The following is a 16,915-nucleotide window of genomic DNA, read 5'->3' on the forward strand; positions in this document are numbered from 1 at the left end:
ATGGCACCAGTCAGTTTTCACACACTCTGGCAGCCTGCTCCTCCAGGGACAGTAAGGCTTCTTTTTCTCTGCAGGAGGCTCACTTGCCTTACTTCCTGTGAACAGCTTTTCCCAGCCTGGGCGAAAAGCGGTTCCTGGAGATCTTTTCTCAGGGGCTGTTTTCCCGGAGCTGGGGCGGACCTCGGGGGCCCAACTCACAGGGGAAGGCGAAACCACATGGACAGGTGAGCACTCTGTAGGAGAGCTCTTGTGAGCCTCATCTCTCAGGGACATTCTTGGGTCCTGTAGAGACACCACTGTGTGTGAAGCTACAAACCCCACATGGGGGCAAAGGGAGCCTGATTCTCTCCGTGGGGTGCTGATGCTTGGTGGCAAAGAACCTTCTTGAGAATCCATCTGCTTACGCTTCCCTCGCATTTATGGAGGTCTCATTGCTGTAGCCCTCAGCAGTTTGGAAAGAAGAAGACCCTTACCCTTCATAAAGTAGGGCCTTGTCCTAGTTTGAATGGAAAGGCATTAGCTGAGCTGAGGCCAATAAGGCGCCAGTCAAGTCTGACATATTCCCGAAGCCTGCTTCTTCAGGAAGATAACGGTAGAATCTAGGAATGTTTTTGCAAGGCTGGCAAAAGGCAGTCAGGACCCTGCACACTGCCTCTGGAATTACCGACTTCTGAGCAGATCTGGAGGTCTCCCTTAGGGGAAGCTAACCCATTCTTCCAAATAGAGGCTTTCAAGCGCAGGCCGCTTGGCTGCCTCTTGCTGTCTGAAGGAGGCCTGCTTTTCCCGCCTCCTATGAACCCCACATCCCAGCCTCTGGGAAAAGCGGATCTTGAAGATCTTTTCTCAGGGGTTGTTTCCACGGAGCTGGGGCCGAGCCTGGAGCCCCAAACGCACAGGGGAAGAAAAACCACATGGACAAGTCTTTGCTCTCTAGGAGAGCTCTAGTGAACCTCACTCTGTCAGGAACCTTCTTGTTTCCTATGGAGACACCCCTGTCTGTGAAGCTGTGTACCGAACATGGAGACACAGAGTCTGATTCTCTCTGTGCAGCTTTGAAGCTGTCGTTCAAACAACAGCTTGAAAATCCATACAATGCCCTTCCTTACCCGTGACACAGTTCTCATTGCTATACCCCTTGGCAGTATTTAGAAATCCATACCCAAACCCTTCTCCTAGTAGGCCTGGGTCCTAGTTCGGAGGAACATGCAATGGCGGAGCTGAGGCCAGTAAGGCACCAGTCAGGTCTCACACACTCTGGCAGCCTGATCGTCCAGGGAGACTAAGGCCTGTTGTGCCTTGCAGGAGGCTCGCTTGTGTTACCTCCTGTGAACTGCGTTTGCCAGGCTGGGGGAATAGCGGTCCCTGGAGATCTTTTCTCAGGGGCTCCTTCCCCTGAGCTGGGGCGGACCTCAGGGACCCAACTCACAGGGCAAGGCAAAACCATATGGACAGGTCTATGCTCTGTAGCAGACCTCTAGTGAACCTCATCTCTCAGGAACATTCTTGGCTCCTATAGAGACACCTCTGTGTGTGAAGCTGCGTACCCAACATAGGGGCACAGAGAGCCTGATTCTCTCTGTTTATTTTGACGCTGTCATTGAGAAAACAGCTTGAGAATCCATACAATACTCTCCCTTACCGCTGAGAGAATTCTCACTGCTATAGCCCTTGGCACTTTTTAGAAATCCGCACCCAAACGCTTTTCCAAGTAGGCCTGGGTCCTAGTTCGGAGGAACAGGCAATGGTGGAACTGAGGCCAGAAAGGCAACAGTCAGGTTTCACACACTCTGGCAGCCTGCTCCTCCAGGGACAGTAAGGCCTCTTTTTCTCTGCAGGAGATTCGCTTGCCTTACTTCCTGTGAACAGCGTTTCCCAGCCTCAGCGAAGCGGTTCCTGGAGATCTTTTCTCAGGGACAGTTTCCCCGGAGGTGTGGCGGACCTTGGGGACCCAGTTCACAGGGGAAGGCAAAACCACATGGACACGTCTATGCTCTGTAGGAGAGGTTTAGTGAACCTAATCTCTCAGGAAAATTCTTGGCTCCTATAGAGACAACTCTGTGTGTGAAGCTACACTCCCAACATTGGGGCACAGGGAGCTTGATTCTCTCCGTGGGGTGCTGATGCTTTGTAGTAAAGCACCTACGTGAGAATCCATCGGCTTAGGCTTCCCTTGCCTTGATAGAGGTCTCATTGCTGTAGCCCTTGGCAGTTTGCAAAGAAGAAGACCTTTACCCTTCATAAAGTAGGCCCTTGTCCTAGTTTGAATGGAAAGGCAATAGCTGAGCTGAAGCCAATAAGGAGCCAGTCCCCTCTAACATATTCCTGAAGCCTGCTCCTTCATGGAATATAACTCTAGAATCTAGGAATGTCTTTGCAAGGCTGGCAAAGGGCAGTCAGGAACCAGCACCCTGCCTTTGGAATTACCGACTTCTGAGCAGATCTGGAGGTCTCCTTTAGGAGAAGCTAACGCATTCCTTCCAAATAGAGGCTTCAAAATACAGGCAGGTTGGCTGCCTTTTCATTCCTGAAGGAGGCTTGCTTTTCTCTCCTCCTATGAGCCCCAGTTCCCAGCCTCTGGGAAAAGTGGATCTTGAAGATATTTTCTCAGGGGTTGATTCCACGGAGCTGGGGCCGAGCCCGGAGACCCAAAGGCACAGGGGAAGGCAAGACCACATGGACAGGTCTATGCTCTGTAGCAGTCCTCTAGTGAACCTCATCTCTCAGGAACATTCTTGGCTCCTATAGGGACACCTCTGTGTGTGAAGCTGCGTACCCAACATAGGGGCACAGAGAGCCTGATTCTCTCTGTTCATTTTGATGCTGTTGTTCAGAAAACAGCTTGAGAATCCATACAATGCTCTCCCTTACCGCTGAGAGAATTCTCACTGCTGTAGCCCTTGGCACTTTGTAGAAATCCGCACCCAAACGCTTTTCCAAGTAGGCCTGGGTCCTAGCTCAGATGAACAGGCAATGGCGGAGCTGAGGCCAGTAAGGCAACAGTCAGGTTTCACACACTCTGGCAGCCTGCTCCTCCAGGGACACTAAGGCCTCTTTTTCTCTGCAGGAGATTCGCTTGCCTTACTTCCTGTGAACAGCGTTTCCCAGCCTCAGCGAAGCGGTTCCTGGAGATCTTTTCTCAGGGACAGTTTCCCCGGAGGTGTGGCGGACCTTGGGGACCCAGTTCACAGGGGAAGGCAAAACCACATGGACACGTCTATGCTCTGTAGGAGAGGTTTAGTGAACCTAATCTCTCAGGAAAATTCTTGGCTCCTATAGAGACAACTCTGTGTGTGAAGCTACACTCCCAACATTGGGGCACAGGGAGCTTGATTCTCTCCATGGGGTGCTGATGCTTTGTTGCAAAGCACCTGCTTGATAATCCATCCTCTTAGGCTTCCCTCACCTTGACAGAGGTCTCATTGCTGTAGCCCTTGGCAGTTTGCAAAGAAGAAGACCCTTACCCTTCATAAAGTAGGCCCTTGTCCTAGTTTGAATGGAAAGGCAATAGCTGAGCTGAAGCCAATAAGGAGCCAGTCCCGTATGACACATTCCCGAAGCCTGCTCCTTCATGGAAAATAACTCTAGAATCTAGGAATATCTTTGCAAGGCTAGCAAAGCGCAGTCAGGAACCAGCACCCTGCCTCTGGAATTACCGACTTCTGAGCAGATCTGGAGGTCTCCTTTAGGAGAAGCTAACCCATTCCTTCCAAATAGAGGCTTCAAAACACAGGCAGGTTGGCTGCCTTTTCGTTCCCGATGGAGGCGTGCTTTTCTCTCCTCCTATGAACCCCGGTTCCCAGACACCGGGAAAAGCGGATCTTGAAGATATTTTCCCAAGGGTTGTTTCCACGGAGCTGGGGCTGAGCCAGGAGACCCAAAGGCACAGGGGAAGGCAAGACCACATGGACAAGCCTTTGCTCTTTAGTATAGCTCTAGTTAACCTCACTCTGTCAGGAACTTTCTTGATTCCTACGGAGACACACCTGTGTGTGAAGCTGCGGTCACAGAGAGCCTGATTCCCGCTGTGCAGCGCTGAGTCTGGGCGGCTAAGCAACAGCTTGGGAATGCAGCCTGGGGCGCTTCCCTTCCCTCTGACAGAGCTCTCCTTCGGGCCCTAAGCCCTCTGCAAGGAGGCATGGATCATAGGTGCAAAGGGAAGGGAAGAGCGGAGCTGAGGCCAGAAAGGCGCCCGCCAGTGACGTCTCCCCCACTTCCGCCGTCTGTTCCTTCCCCTGCGCGAAAGCTAGAGCTGGGAAGGGTTTGGCGAGGCTCGCCCAGGCAGAGCAGCCTCTTGGCCGGGGCTCTGCGATATCGCGCCTGGACGCAGATCTGGAGCTCCGCCGGAGTGGAAGCTCATTCGGTCCTTCCCAATACAGGCTGGCAAGCACCCGACGGCGGCCTGACTCTATTCTCCCGCTTGCTGGGAGTGGGCTTCCAATCCTGGGCACAGAGCACTGCCTGGAGCTCTCTGCTCAGGGGCTGGTTCCCCTGCGTTGGGACTGTGCTAGGGAGCCCAAAGGCACAGGGGAAGGCCCCAAACCACATGCACACGACTCTGCTCTGGAGCTGAGCTCCAGGGAAGCCCAGTCTGTAAGGCGCTTTCTGGGCACAAACGGAGGAACACTCTGGCTGTGGAGCTCCCTCCCCAAGCAGGGGCACTAGGACCCTGATTCCCTCCGTTTAGCGCTGAGTCTGTGTTGCCAAGCAACAGCTTGGGAACGCAGCCTGGGGCACTTCCCTTCCCTCCGACACTGCTCTCCTTGCGGTAGGCCTTGGTAGTTTGCATACAATAGGGCAATAAGCCCTCTGCAAGTTGGCCTGGCTCCTAGGTCCAAAGGGCAGGCCAGAGCGGAGCTGAGACTGTCAGGCTCCAGACACATCTCCCATACTCCTACATCCTGCTCCTACCCGGGCGTGAACGCTAGAAGCTGGGAAGGTACGGAGAGCGCGGCAGGGGCGGGGCGAACGCGGGCGGCGCGGGGCGGGGGTCGGCTCCTGGCGGGGGTGGGGGCGGGCTTCCCAGTTGTGCTTTCGGAGGTGGACACTGAGGCTGAAAACGCACCGGGAGCGCACCCGGGACGGGGTAAACTCGGGCTGCGCGGGTCGAGATTCCGATGGCTTTGGGTGGGGGTCGGTCCCAGTTGTGCTCCTGGGGGTCGCCACTGCGGCTGGGAACGCGCCGGAAGCGCGGCAGGGGCGGGGCTAACCCTGGCGGCACGGGGCGGGGGTCCGATCGTGGCGGGGATGGGGAGGGGTTCCCAGTTGTGCTCTCGGGGGTCGCAACTGCGGCTGGGAACGCCCATTTCGTCCGCTCCTGGGTCCCCAAGGATCGCCATCCCGTGGGTGCAGTGGAGGGCTGCGGACCACAGGTAAGCAGGGAACCAAGTATTCCGCCGTCTGTTGGCACATTCTCGGAGCTCACCAACCTGGCGGTCGCAGAAAGGCCTTGCCTTTGGGGTCAAGGCCTTTACCGCTCCACCCCTTTGCTGAGAAATCTCAGAGTCACGCGGTTTTTCCAAGGAGCCTAGTGTCCGCTGGAAGTCCAAGGGACAGAACACTGAACTCTGGCCGGCTGGCCCAGCCCTGCTTCTGGCACTTTGTAGGCCAGCGGGCCCTGGAGCACCTGCTGGGATGGGAAAGCGAAGGGTCCACGGATTGCACCCTAGAAACTTAGTAGGGTGCATGGATTTCAAACCCTGGTGGCCGCCCAGGCAGCAAAGAAGGGGGGAGGGCACCTTACTGCCCTTTCATGGCAGAATCTGTGGTTGTCCAGCTGTGTGGGCCTTTTCATGAGGACCCTGTGCAATAAAAGTTTGGTGTTTTGGAACTGAATAATTAGAACGTGTAAAAAGTTTAAATTATGTGGTGGTGTAATTAAAAAACAAAACAAAACCAAACCAAGCTCCAAGTGTTTTGCAAATGGAGGTTTAAATACTGAAGGCCTGTTTTCCTTGCACTGTGGCATTCTATCAAGGAGTGCGTGGGATTTTTTTTTTTTTTAAGAAAAGTGTTTGAAGTGAGGGAAACAGGAAACCCAGAGGTGCCCCTGTAGTTTGGGGAAGGCCTTAGGAAGTCACTTGGAAATGCTGCTGGCTGTGGGGGAGGGGGGCAGATGGGCTGTGCAGGCTTGTCCTTTGCATGCATGTTCTTGTGTGTGGAAACCCAACTCGGAGCCATCTCCTGATGTGTAAGCATTTCGCAGACAAACCTTGAGCTAAGCAATGCATTTTTTCCTAAGGAAATGTTTGTCTTAAGCGATGTAAATATCCTATGTATTTCCGCTGGACTCTGGCTTCAGGTCGGTTCCCCCAAAAGACTCAGAAGCGATTTGAACAAAACAGTATGTTTTCCTCCTAGCTTGTTCTCCTTATCTATGTTAAGGAAATGATATATTTGCCTGGAATACTGCCTTTCTTCAAGATTCATGTCAATCAAGTTTTAGCCCGGGATGACTCACCTGCTGCCAATATTATCTCAATGCATGTCGTGGGGGAGGGGCCTGGTGCCATTCCCTGAGACAGTGCCTTTCTTTCCTTAGCTGACTGCTAGTGCCTGTAGAATATCTGGCTAAAGACCAGCAGGGGGTACTCTTACTACCCCCCCCACCCCGCCTGGAGTCTAAGTCAGCAGCTTTCTCTATCTCTTTAATACTTTAATAACACTTGATGACACAAAAGCTCTGAGCAATCAAATCTTATCGAATCTTCATTTCAGATTGAAGATGCATTCCATGGTATTGCCATCTTAAGTCTTTCTATCGTTATGGAATATCTGTCCATGTATTCAGGATAGTTTTCAGCCAGGGTGTATAATTTCCAGTGTGCCAGTCTTGTCATCCTCGTTACATCCATGGCAAAGTGTTTTATTCATGTTGATATTATTGAAAGGGAATTTTTTTTAAATTCCTTTTCAGATTATTATCTGCTAATGTATACAGATAAAACTGTGTAATCATTCATTTTTATCAGTTTGGACATCTTGATAGTTGTCTTTAATTTCTTTTCTTTCTGATAATTTAAGATTATCCTGGGACATATATGTAATGCCTCACCCCTAAATTCAGAAATGTGTTAAAAGAACTTCGGTCCTTTTATTTATTTATTTATTTATTTATTCTTTAACATTGAAATCGTTTTGACTATGCTGGGTGTTTGTTGCTAGATGGAAGAAGCTAGGACCTCTACACTGCAGTCTCTCATCTCTTGCTGACCTCTTGTTGACATCTGCAGAAACCTGGTAGGTGGGAGCTTGTTAGTTCCTTGTTCCTTATCAGAACCTCCTGTGGTAAGTGTTTTCTCTTCTCTGTTGCCTGGTAAGGGTGGGTGGTCATGGGCATCCCAAAGTTGGCTAGAAGTCAATTATTTAGGCAGGCTTGCGCATAGATATGGGAGAAGGCAATGGCACCCCACTCCTGGAAAATCCCAAGGACGGAAGAGCCTGGTAGTCTGCAGTCCATGGGGTCGCTAAGAGTCGGACACGACTGAGCAACTTCACTTTCACTTTTCACTTTCATGCATAGGAGGAGGAAATGGCAACCCACTCCAGTGTTCTTGCCTAGAGAAGCCCAGGGACTGCGGGGCCTGGTGGGCTGCCATCTATGGCGTGGCACAGGGTCGGCCTGAACTGAACCACTTAGCAGCTGCAGCAGCAGCAGGAGCAGTGCATAGATATCAAAGGGGATGAGAACAGTCAGGTAGGATCACATGTGTCACCGTGAAACAGTACTTCTCCTCTTAGCCAAAGCTAACAAAAGATTTCTGTTCTAGGTCAACCTAGAAGAGATCACTTAAGAGGTAAAGAAACTTAAACTCCATTAGCAAAGGCAGTTCAACATCTCAAGAAAACTTGTGCTAGGCACAAAACTCTTTTCTGGGGGGTCTACTTTCCCTGCAACCTCCTTATCCCATTCTGTACCCATTCCTTTGCTTCTCCCATCCTGAAACTACCACCTGTAAGACAGAATTACTTCGTTTTCCTTCTTAAAGTGTGATTGCATTTCATACCTTCTTGTAATAACAAGTCATACATTTCCCTTCAGCAACCAAGAACTGACTCTTATATTGGCATTCGATAGATTGGTGAAGATACCTATCAGTGATAATAGCGCCCACCCTGCTTCATGCAAGAACAGAACAAAACAAAACAAAACAAAAAAATTGCTTTCTTACATTTAATATGTAAGGATGGTGCCAGTCACTATTCATGCAGAGTCAAAAATCTCTTTTGTTTCTGTGTAAAAGGGAGGTCCTTTCAAGTCGTGAGTGTTTCAGAACTTTCATTTCTTTGGAAATGACCTAGCTATTCAATACACTGTCGTCACTTAGTTTAGCACAAGGATAGAAACTCGGGGAACCAAAACACCTGGAGAAACGTTTGTCAGTTCAGTTCAGTTCAGTTGCTCAGTCGTGTCTGCCTCTTTGGGACCCCGTGGCCTGCAGGACGCCAGGCTTCCGTGTCCGTCACCAACTCCAGGGGCTTGCTCAAACTCATGTCCATCGAGTCAGTGATGCCATCCAACCCTCTTATTCTCTGTCGTCCCCTTCTCCTCTGCCTTCAATCAAGACTATGAGAGGCAGATATTTTAGAGTATAATTATTGTTAAGGGTTTGTCTAAAAGCTCATATCACATTTACATTTTTTACTTTTGTTGTTGTCGTTTCCAGGTACTTTCTTGCTGACGAACGAGCTTGTGACGGGTATAACAATAGAGCAATTTTTACCTCAAAAGAAACCTAGGCACTATGAACAGGTTGTGCTTAATGTTGGTGACTCTTAGACATGTCTAGAGTGGAGGAGCAAAACCAAAAACACTAGCTATTTCCTATTGACTAGTTCCCAGCTCACGGGACTCTGACTTCCATTTAGGTCAATGGTTTCTTGTATTCCCAGGAGTTTGATTTGGAAGGGCTGCCTTGTCTTGAGACCATTGAAATCAGAACTCAGAACTTGAGCAATATTATCAAAAACCACAAGGCTCACACTGACCCATACCTAAATCCAGAGAGACAGACAAGACATCTTCCAGTTTTCCGCCTGAGATTTAAAATATTTCTTTGAGCCGGTCTTCTGGGGAGTGGGGAGGGGGGTGGGGCTGGCAGCGAGGCAGGCTTGGGTAACAAGCTCATTGTTGGTCATTGCATATGCAAAGAACCAGCTTTCCCGGTTCCAAGGAAAAAAGTTTCCTTGGTAACCAACTTTGTCTGGTTCTATAGAATATCATGGCCCTCCTAGGTCAGGCCATCTTGCCTTTCTGTAGTCCTCGTTCGATCCCTAAATCATAGACAGCTTGGATTGTCTCTGTGGGGTGGATGTATTGTCCTCGTGTTTGACCGGGCGGCAGTAGCGAGGTCCGAGAGCCTCTGCTGGAACCGGGCGTGGGGGCGTGGGGGCGGGGCTCACCGGGAGCCCCCGGTGAAGGTGGGCAGCGCGCCAGGGGCGGGGCGAACCCGTGCGACGCGGGTCGGGAATCGGCTCGTGGCGGGGGTGGGGGGCGGTCCCAGTTGTGCTCTAGGGGGTCCCCACTGCGGCTGGGAAAGCACCGGGAGCGTGGGGCGGGGGTCGGCTCCTGGCGGGGGTGGGGGAGGCCTTCCCAGTTTTGCTCTAGGAGGTGGCCACTGCGGCTGGAAACGCGCCGGGAGCGCGCCCGGGGCGGGGTAAACCCGGGCTGTGCGTGTCGAGATTCCGATCGCTGTGGGTTGGGGGTCGGTCTCAATTGTGCTCCCTGCGGTCGCCACTGCGGCTGGGAACCCGCCGGTAGCGGGGCAGGGACGGGGCGAACCCTGGCGGCATGGAGCGGGGGTCCTGTCTAGGCTGGGGTCGGCTCCTGGCGGGGTGGGGGAGGGCTTCCCAGTTGTGCTCTCTGAGGTGGCCATTGCGGCTGGGGACGCCCATTTCGTGAGCTCCTAGGTCCCCAAGGATCGGCATCCAGTGGGCACAGCGGAGGGGTGCGGACCACAGGTCGGGGCACTGGGACTGCGTGGAGCAGGGAACCACGTATTCCGCCCTCTTTTGGCACATTCTCAGAGCTCCCCAACCTGGCGGTCACAGAAAGGCCTAGCCTTTGGGGTCAAGGCCTTTACCGCTCCACCCCTCTGCTGAAAAATCTCCGAGTCTGCACGGTTTTCCAAAGCAGCCTATTGTCTCCTGCAAGTCCAAGGGACAGAACCATGAACCCTGGCCGGCTGGCCCAGACCTGCTTCTGGCACTTTGTAGGCCAGCAAGCCCTGGAGCACCTGCTGGGATGGGAAAGGGAAGGGTCCGCGCATTGCACCCTAGAAACTTAGTAGGGTGCATGGATTTCAAACCCTGGTGGCCGCCCAGGCAGCAAAGAAGGGGGGAGGGCACCTTGCTGCCCTTTCATGGCAGAATCTGTGGCTGTCCTGCTGCGTGGGCCTTTTCATAGGGACGTTGTGCAATAAAAATTTGGTGTTTTGGAACTGAATAATTAGAATGTGTAAACAGTTTAAATTATGTGGTAGTGTAATTCAAAACAAAACAAAACAAAAGCAAGCTCCAAGTGTTTGCACAGGGAGGTTTAAATATTGAAGGCCTGTTTTCCTTCCACTGTGGCATTCTATCAAAAAGTGTGAGAGTTTTGTTTTGTTTTATTTTTTTAAGAAATGTGTTCGAAGTGAGACAAACAGGAAACCCAGAAGTGCCCATGTAGTTTGGGGAAGGCCTTAGGAGGTCACTTGGAAATGCTGCTGGCTGTGGGGGAGGGGGGCAGATGGGCTGTGCAGGCTTGTCCTTTGCATGTATGTTCTTGTGTGTGGAAACCCAGCTTGGCCTCATCTTCTGATGTGTAAGAATTTTGCAGACAAACCTTGAGCTAAGCAATGCATTTGTTTCTAAGGAAATGTTTGTCTCAAGCGATGTAAATATCCTATGTTTTGTGCTAGACTCTGGCTTCAGGTCGGTTCCCCCAAAAGGCTCAGAAGCGACTTGAACAAAACAGTATGTTTTCCTCGTACCTTGTTCTCCTCATCTATGTTAAGGAAATGCTATATTTGCCTGGAATACTGCCTTTCTTCAAGATTCATGTCAATCAGTTTTTGGCCCCGGAGGACTCACCTGCTGCCAATGTGACCTCAAGGCATGTCGTGGGGGAGGGGCCTGGTGCCATTCCCTGAGACAGTGCCTTTCTTTCCTTAGCTGACTGCTAGTGCCTGTAGAATATCTGGCTAGAGCCCAGCAGGGCGTACACCCCGCCTCAAGTCTAAGTCAGCAGCTTTCTCTATCTCTTTTATACTTTAATAACAATTGATGAGACAAAAGCTCTGAGCGATCAAATCATATCGAATCTTCATTTCAGATTGAAGATTCATTCCATGGTGTTGCCATCTTGTCTTTCCATCATTATCGAATATCTGTCCATGTATTCAGGATATTTTTCAGCCAGGGTGTATAATTTCCAGTGTGCCAGTCTTGTCATCCTCGTTACATCCATGGCAATGTATTTTATTCATGTTGACATTATTGAAAGAGATTTTTTTTTTAATTCCTTTTCAGAGCATTATCGGCTAATGTATACAGATAAAACTCTGTAATCATTCATTTTTATCAGTTTGGACAGCTTGAGAGTTGTCTTTAATTTCTTTACTTTCTCATACTTTAAGATTTTCCCGGCACATACATGTACTGCCTCACCCCTAACCTCAGTCATGTGTTCAAAGAACTTCTGTCCTTTTATTTATTTATTTATTTATTTTTGTAACATTGAAATAATTTTAACTATGCTGTGTTTTGTTGCTAGATGGAAGTTGCTAGACCTCTGGTCTGCAGTCTCTCCCATCTCTTGCTGACCTCTTGCTGACCTGTGCAGAATCCTGGTTGGTGGGAGCTTGTTAGTTCCTTGTTCCTTACCAGGACCTCCGGTGGTAAGATGACTCCTGCAGGTGTTTTCTCCTCTATTTTGCCTGGAAGGTTGGGTGGTCAGTGGTTCAGTTAACAGAGTGTCTTTTGGTTCTCTGGAATAAGGTCCTTCACACAGTCAATGTATAAAATTGTAAAAGTCAATATTTGAAATAATGTATATTCCTATTTGGTAATTTGGCTTTTTTGTTGTGTGTTAGAACTCATCACCAGACCAAAAGTCATGGAGAGCTTTTGTTGTTTTCTCAAACTGTATAGTTTTTTAAATGGAATTCCGGTGTTAGTTGCAAAGTTTGTGCTTCTGTTCATTTCTTTTTTTTTAATAAATAGTTATTTATTTCTAGTTGATTGATCACTGCTTTACAATATCGGTTTGATTTGTCATACGTCCACGCGAACGAACCATAGACGTACTTGTGTCCCCTCACTCTGGAAACTCCCTCCCACATCCCATCCATCCCCACCTCTCTAGGTTATTACAGAGCCCCAGTTTGAGTTCCCTGAGTCCTAACAGCAAATCCCACTGGTTGTCTACTTACAAATGTTGGTGTACATGCATCCATGTTGCTCTCTCCATTCCCCACCCTGGTCCGTAAGTCTGTCCTCTATGTCTGCATCTCCGGTGCTGCTATGTGAACAGATTCGTCAGACCCATCCTTCTCGATTCCATGTTTTCCTCTTTCTGACTGACTTGCCTGTTTAATACGCTCTCGGTTCATCCCCTTCCTTAGAGCGGACTCAAATATGTTCCTTTTTATGGCTGCATTCCATCCAGGCTCTGACTGTTCCTTAGCCGTGTTTTGAGGAGGGTCATGGAGCCATTGTGCTCCATTTCAGTTTGGGCTTCCAGTCTGAGTGCTCACAGCAGAGCTGCTTGAGAGTGAGCCCTCTGAGGTCTGTGAGCATGGGGCTGCCCGCTCTTCCCTGGTGGGAGCTCTGTCTCCTCAGGACCCTCAGGACTCGGGCTCTGGGGTTATGGGGCTGCATCCCAGCTGAGAGGAGAGGGGTTGCCTCAGTGCCCGCCAGCAGGGAGACGCTGAAAGAGGGGGAAATGAGGACGAAGTAGATGTTTCCTGTGTGCAGCTGAGTGCTGACCAGAGGTCCATCTCAGAGCACTTGGGGGGTGGGGGGGGGGTGGAGAGAGCTCCATGTACAAATGGCAGGTTTTCAGTTCGATTTCTGTTCGATGGCCTAGAGGATGACCTTCGCAGATGTTCTTCTGAGTAGTTGGCCAGTTTTCCTGTCCCTGTTTCTTCAGAAGAGTGTCCTTTCCTCTTGGCTCATTCCTGGTTTGATTTTCATGAACTGACCACGTCCATGTGGGTTCACTCCTGGGCTCTCTCTTCTTTCCTGGAGTCCCTGTGTCTGTGTTCCTGCCAGTTCCTCACTGTGGTGGTTACTACAGGGCCGTGCTGTAGTTTGAAGTCGGAGAGGAAGATATCTCCAGCAGTGATCTTCTTTCTCAGAGTCTTCCTGGCCCTTTAAGGTCCTGTTCAATATTAGCAGCCTACTAGTAGGAGTATTTCTGTTTCTGTGAAAAGGCCATTGAATATCATTTTGTGATGGCAGTCAGTGTATTTGTTGATGGCTTTGTTTGAAATGGGCATTTGAATTCCTCTTGTTCCAGTGTTTGAGCGTGGTGTCGTTTTCTGTTTATTTGTGTTTTCTTTGGTTTCTTTATCAGTGCTTTCTAGTTTTCTGACTACTGGTCTTTTATGTCCTTGATTAAGTTTGTTGCTAGATGTTTTATTCTTTTGGGTGCAATTATAAGTGAGATTTTCTTAATGTTTGTTTCTGTTTGTTATTAGTTTATAGAAATGCAAGTGATTTTTATGTATTGATTGGGATTGTAAGTTGTAGTAGTTTCTATGATTGTAAATTGATTGAAAATTATTCAACTTTACTGAATGTAGTCTAACAACTTTTTGTGAAGTTATGGGGAACATTTTATTTGCAAAATCTGTTTGTTCTGCAGACCCAAGGCACAGTGGTTACTAATAGACTTCCCACAGTACTTCTTCATTCCATGTGGACTCCTACAAGGACAGTGGAGCATCACAGCTTCCCTTGAACTTCGCCTGGGTAAGTCTGAACTCTATAGAAAATTTTCTGCCTGTCTAATTCGATTTTCTTTTATGGTATCGACTTGTTTGTTTTGAAACATAATTTCCTTTCTGGGTAAAATGTACAGAAAACTCCTAGCAAAGGGAAAAAGTGCTCGCATTTGCCACATCATCTAAATCACTCTATGTGTTTTATTCAAAGTGGGTGCATTCTCCTGCAGAACCTCCACATAATCTCCAAAATCAGGACATCATTTGGTTTCTGCACTATAATGTAATCCACAGCCCCACTTCCCTTTCAGCAATTGTTCAATTGTATGAATATATCTTTTCTTTCCACCCCCCCCTTTTTTTTAGGAATGCTCTGGAGATGTACGTTGATTTGGACAAACTTGATGGACTTAGAGCAGACGGTGAATATGGGATCTGTGTGGCCTTTTCTATATGGATATTTTTCGCTAAAGATGGTTTTAATGTTTATTCATGTTATAAAATGTGTGAATCCTGCATTCTTTTTTTTTCTCCATAGTAATTAAAAATAAATAACATGCCATTTACCATTTAGCTATTTGTAAGCATACAGTGTTGTAGTATGAACTCCCTTTCCTTGTTTTGCACACCGGTTTATTATGTGTACCTCGTGCGTGCTTTGAAGAAACTCAGGAAACTGAGTCAGTGACTGAAATGGCCCAAGATATCACGTTAGATACCATCTTCATCTAAAACCAAACCAGGGGCTTCCTGGTGGTCCAGTAGCTAAGACTGGACACTCCCAAAGAAGGTGACCCAGGTTTAACCCCTTTTCCGAGAACTAGATCTCCCATGCCACAACGCAGAGTTGCATCCTTTACCTAAATATCTGGCTGGCTTCAATGAAGGTCGATCTGGTGCAGCCAAATACAAAAAAAAAAAAAAAATCAATATTAATAAAAATAAAACCAAAGGAAAGGAAGGATATGGTCGTTCTACAGATTTACATCTTAGGTTTTCCTATTGATTTAAAAAAAAAAGAGTTTCGCAAGACTGTCATCCTTCTATCTGGTATATGCCGAGGATTCCTTTGAAATGAGATTTCTCTTGTAAATGTGACTCACAGAAGAGCCGTCTTGAACTTGGGTGTGAGAGATGAGCATGTGTCCTCTTAAAAAAAAGTTAATTAGGTCCAACTAATTTTCATGCTGAAGTGGTATATTTTGGGGTAGCATTTGCTTCCCTTCACTTTGGATGTATCCCAATTTGCTTACACAGTCATCGCCCGAAGACATCCTGATATTTGAAAGTCTTTAGCTGTTAGAAGTAGAGCTGTGTGTAATTGTGTGATACTTTTTGTCTGGACACTTTTTCAAAGCTGTTTAGTAAGTGCTAGGCGTGTAGTGTTCAGGTCACAGGTGAGCCTTGTTTAGCTGTGGAAAAATCCAGCTAAGTTTCTCTGGCACGTGGGATCTTCCTGGGTAAGGGATCGAACTTGAGTGTCTTGCATCATCACGCAGATTCTTTACCACTGAGCCACCAGAGAAGCCCCGCGCCCCCTCCCCCATTTTTGAGCTTACTGGATCTAATAGGTGTGCAGTGCTACTTCACTGCTGTTTTACCTTGTAATTTCCTAATGACATATGATTTTGAGTATTTTTGATATGCTGATTTACTATCTGTATCTTTCATTTGACCAGGAGTTCAGATTTACACACTTTTAATGATGTTGTTTGTTCCAGATATTTTGGTATATTTGGAGTACGATCCTTTATCATATATGTATTTTGTCAATACATTTTTCTGTGGCTTGCGTTTAAGTTGTGTGAAAAAGGTTTTTCACAGTTTAAATTTATAATTTTTTAAAGTTCATGTTATAATTTTTATGTCCATTTTTGGATAGACTTTAGTGTGTTTTTTTATTATTATTAAATTTCATAAGCAGAACTAAGGTACTGTAGATACAGTTTTAAGCAAAGCTGAGGTACCATAGATACAATTTTGCCTTTTGTCTGTTGAGACGTTTGAGTGAGGTTGGTATACATTGTAAAATTATATCTACATTCATTTGACTGGATATGACTTCCAATTATTTGTATGATCGGTTTTGGAGATGTCATGAGAAGTCAGTTTCCCCAAGGGAAACTGGGCGGGTTCTGTGAAACATGAACTGTCTTCGATCCCTGGGAATCACTTTCTGTTTTTCTGGCTTTGGACTTGACTTGTTTGGATATTTCATACTAGTGGAATCACAGAACGTTTCTCCTATTTTGGTCTGGTTTATTTCACGTAATATAATGACCATAAGGTTCGTCCACATTGTGGCATTGTCAGAATTACCGACTTTGAAGGGCCGAGTCAGATTCCATTGTGTGTCTACCACAGTTTGTTTATGGAACTGGCTGTCCATGGACACTCAGATTGCCTCCGTTTGTTGGCCAGTGTGAATCACGCTGTTGTGACTATGACTGCAGCAATATGCATTTTTTCAGCCCCTTTTCCAAACCCTTTGGGTACATAGCATGAATTAGAATTGAAATATCTGTTTGTTCCATGCGTTAGTTTTGGAGTAATTTCTGTAGTGTCTTGCGCATTGGCAGAACCATTTCAGTTTATCTTTTTGTATGGTAGAATACTGTTCAAGCTTTTGCCTAACCCTGTGATGCATATTCATTCACCCACCGATGGACACTTGAATGGGTTCTACCTTTGGGCTATTGTGAATAAGGTCGCTATGAATACTTGTGTACCAGTTTTTGTTTGAAGTATTAACAACTACATAGTACTACGTATGAAAGAAACCACAAGGACCTACTCTATAGTTTCAGAAACTGTATTGAATATCTTATGATAGCGTATAATGGAACAGAATCTCCAAAGGAATATATGAAAAAGACACAATACCCTGATAATTATTGTGCCAACACTGTGTATTTCTACACACCACTAAAATATTCACATTCGTAAGTATATTTCACTGCTTGGTTGTATAAAAATAGAGAAGTCGAACA

The 16,915-nt window shown here is 47.6% G+C and overlaps 1 long non-coding RNA gene across 8 annotated transcripts in view; it reads left to right on the forward strand.

Moving 5' to 3' along the window:
* Window positions 1–16,915, forward strand: part of LOC129641162 (uncharacterized) — a 33,432-nt gene that overhangs the window by 14,727 nt on the left and 1,790 nt on the right. Inside the window, exons 1-5 of one of the 8 annotated variants that reach the window (XR_008709133.1) lie at window positions 4,991–5,083; window positions 7,162–7,236; window positions 10,899–10,953; window positions 11,753–11,876; window positions 13,847–13,953. This is a non-coding gene — a long non-coding RNA (uncharacterized LOC129641162). Of the gene's footprint in view, window positions 1–4,274; window positions 4,937–4,990; window positions 5,084–5,199; window positions 5,370–7,161; window positions 7,237–10,898; window positions 10,954–11,752; window positions 11,877–13,846; window positions 13,954–16,915 lie in introns of those variants that run through there. The other 7 variants (XR_008709131.1, XR_008709128.1, XR_008709130.1 and 4 more) reach the window with 7 other exon arrangements.

The sequence above is a fragment of the Bubalus kerabau genome, unplaced genomic scaffold (genome assembly GCF_029407905.1).
Source record: "Bubalus kerabau isolate K-KA32 ecotype Philippines breed swamp buffalo unplaced genomic scaffold, PCC_UOA_SB_1v2 scaffold_83, whole genome shotgun sequence".
Taxonomy (NCBI): Eukaryota; Metazoa; Chordata; class Mammalia; order Artiodactyla; family Bovidae; genus Bubalus; species Bubalus kerabau.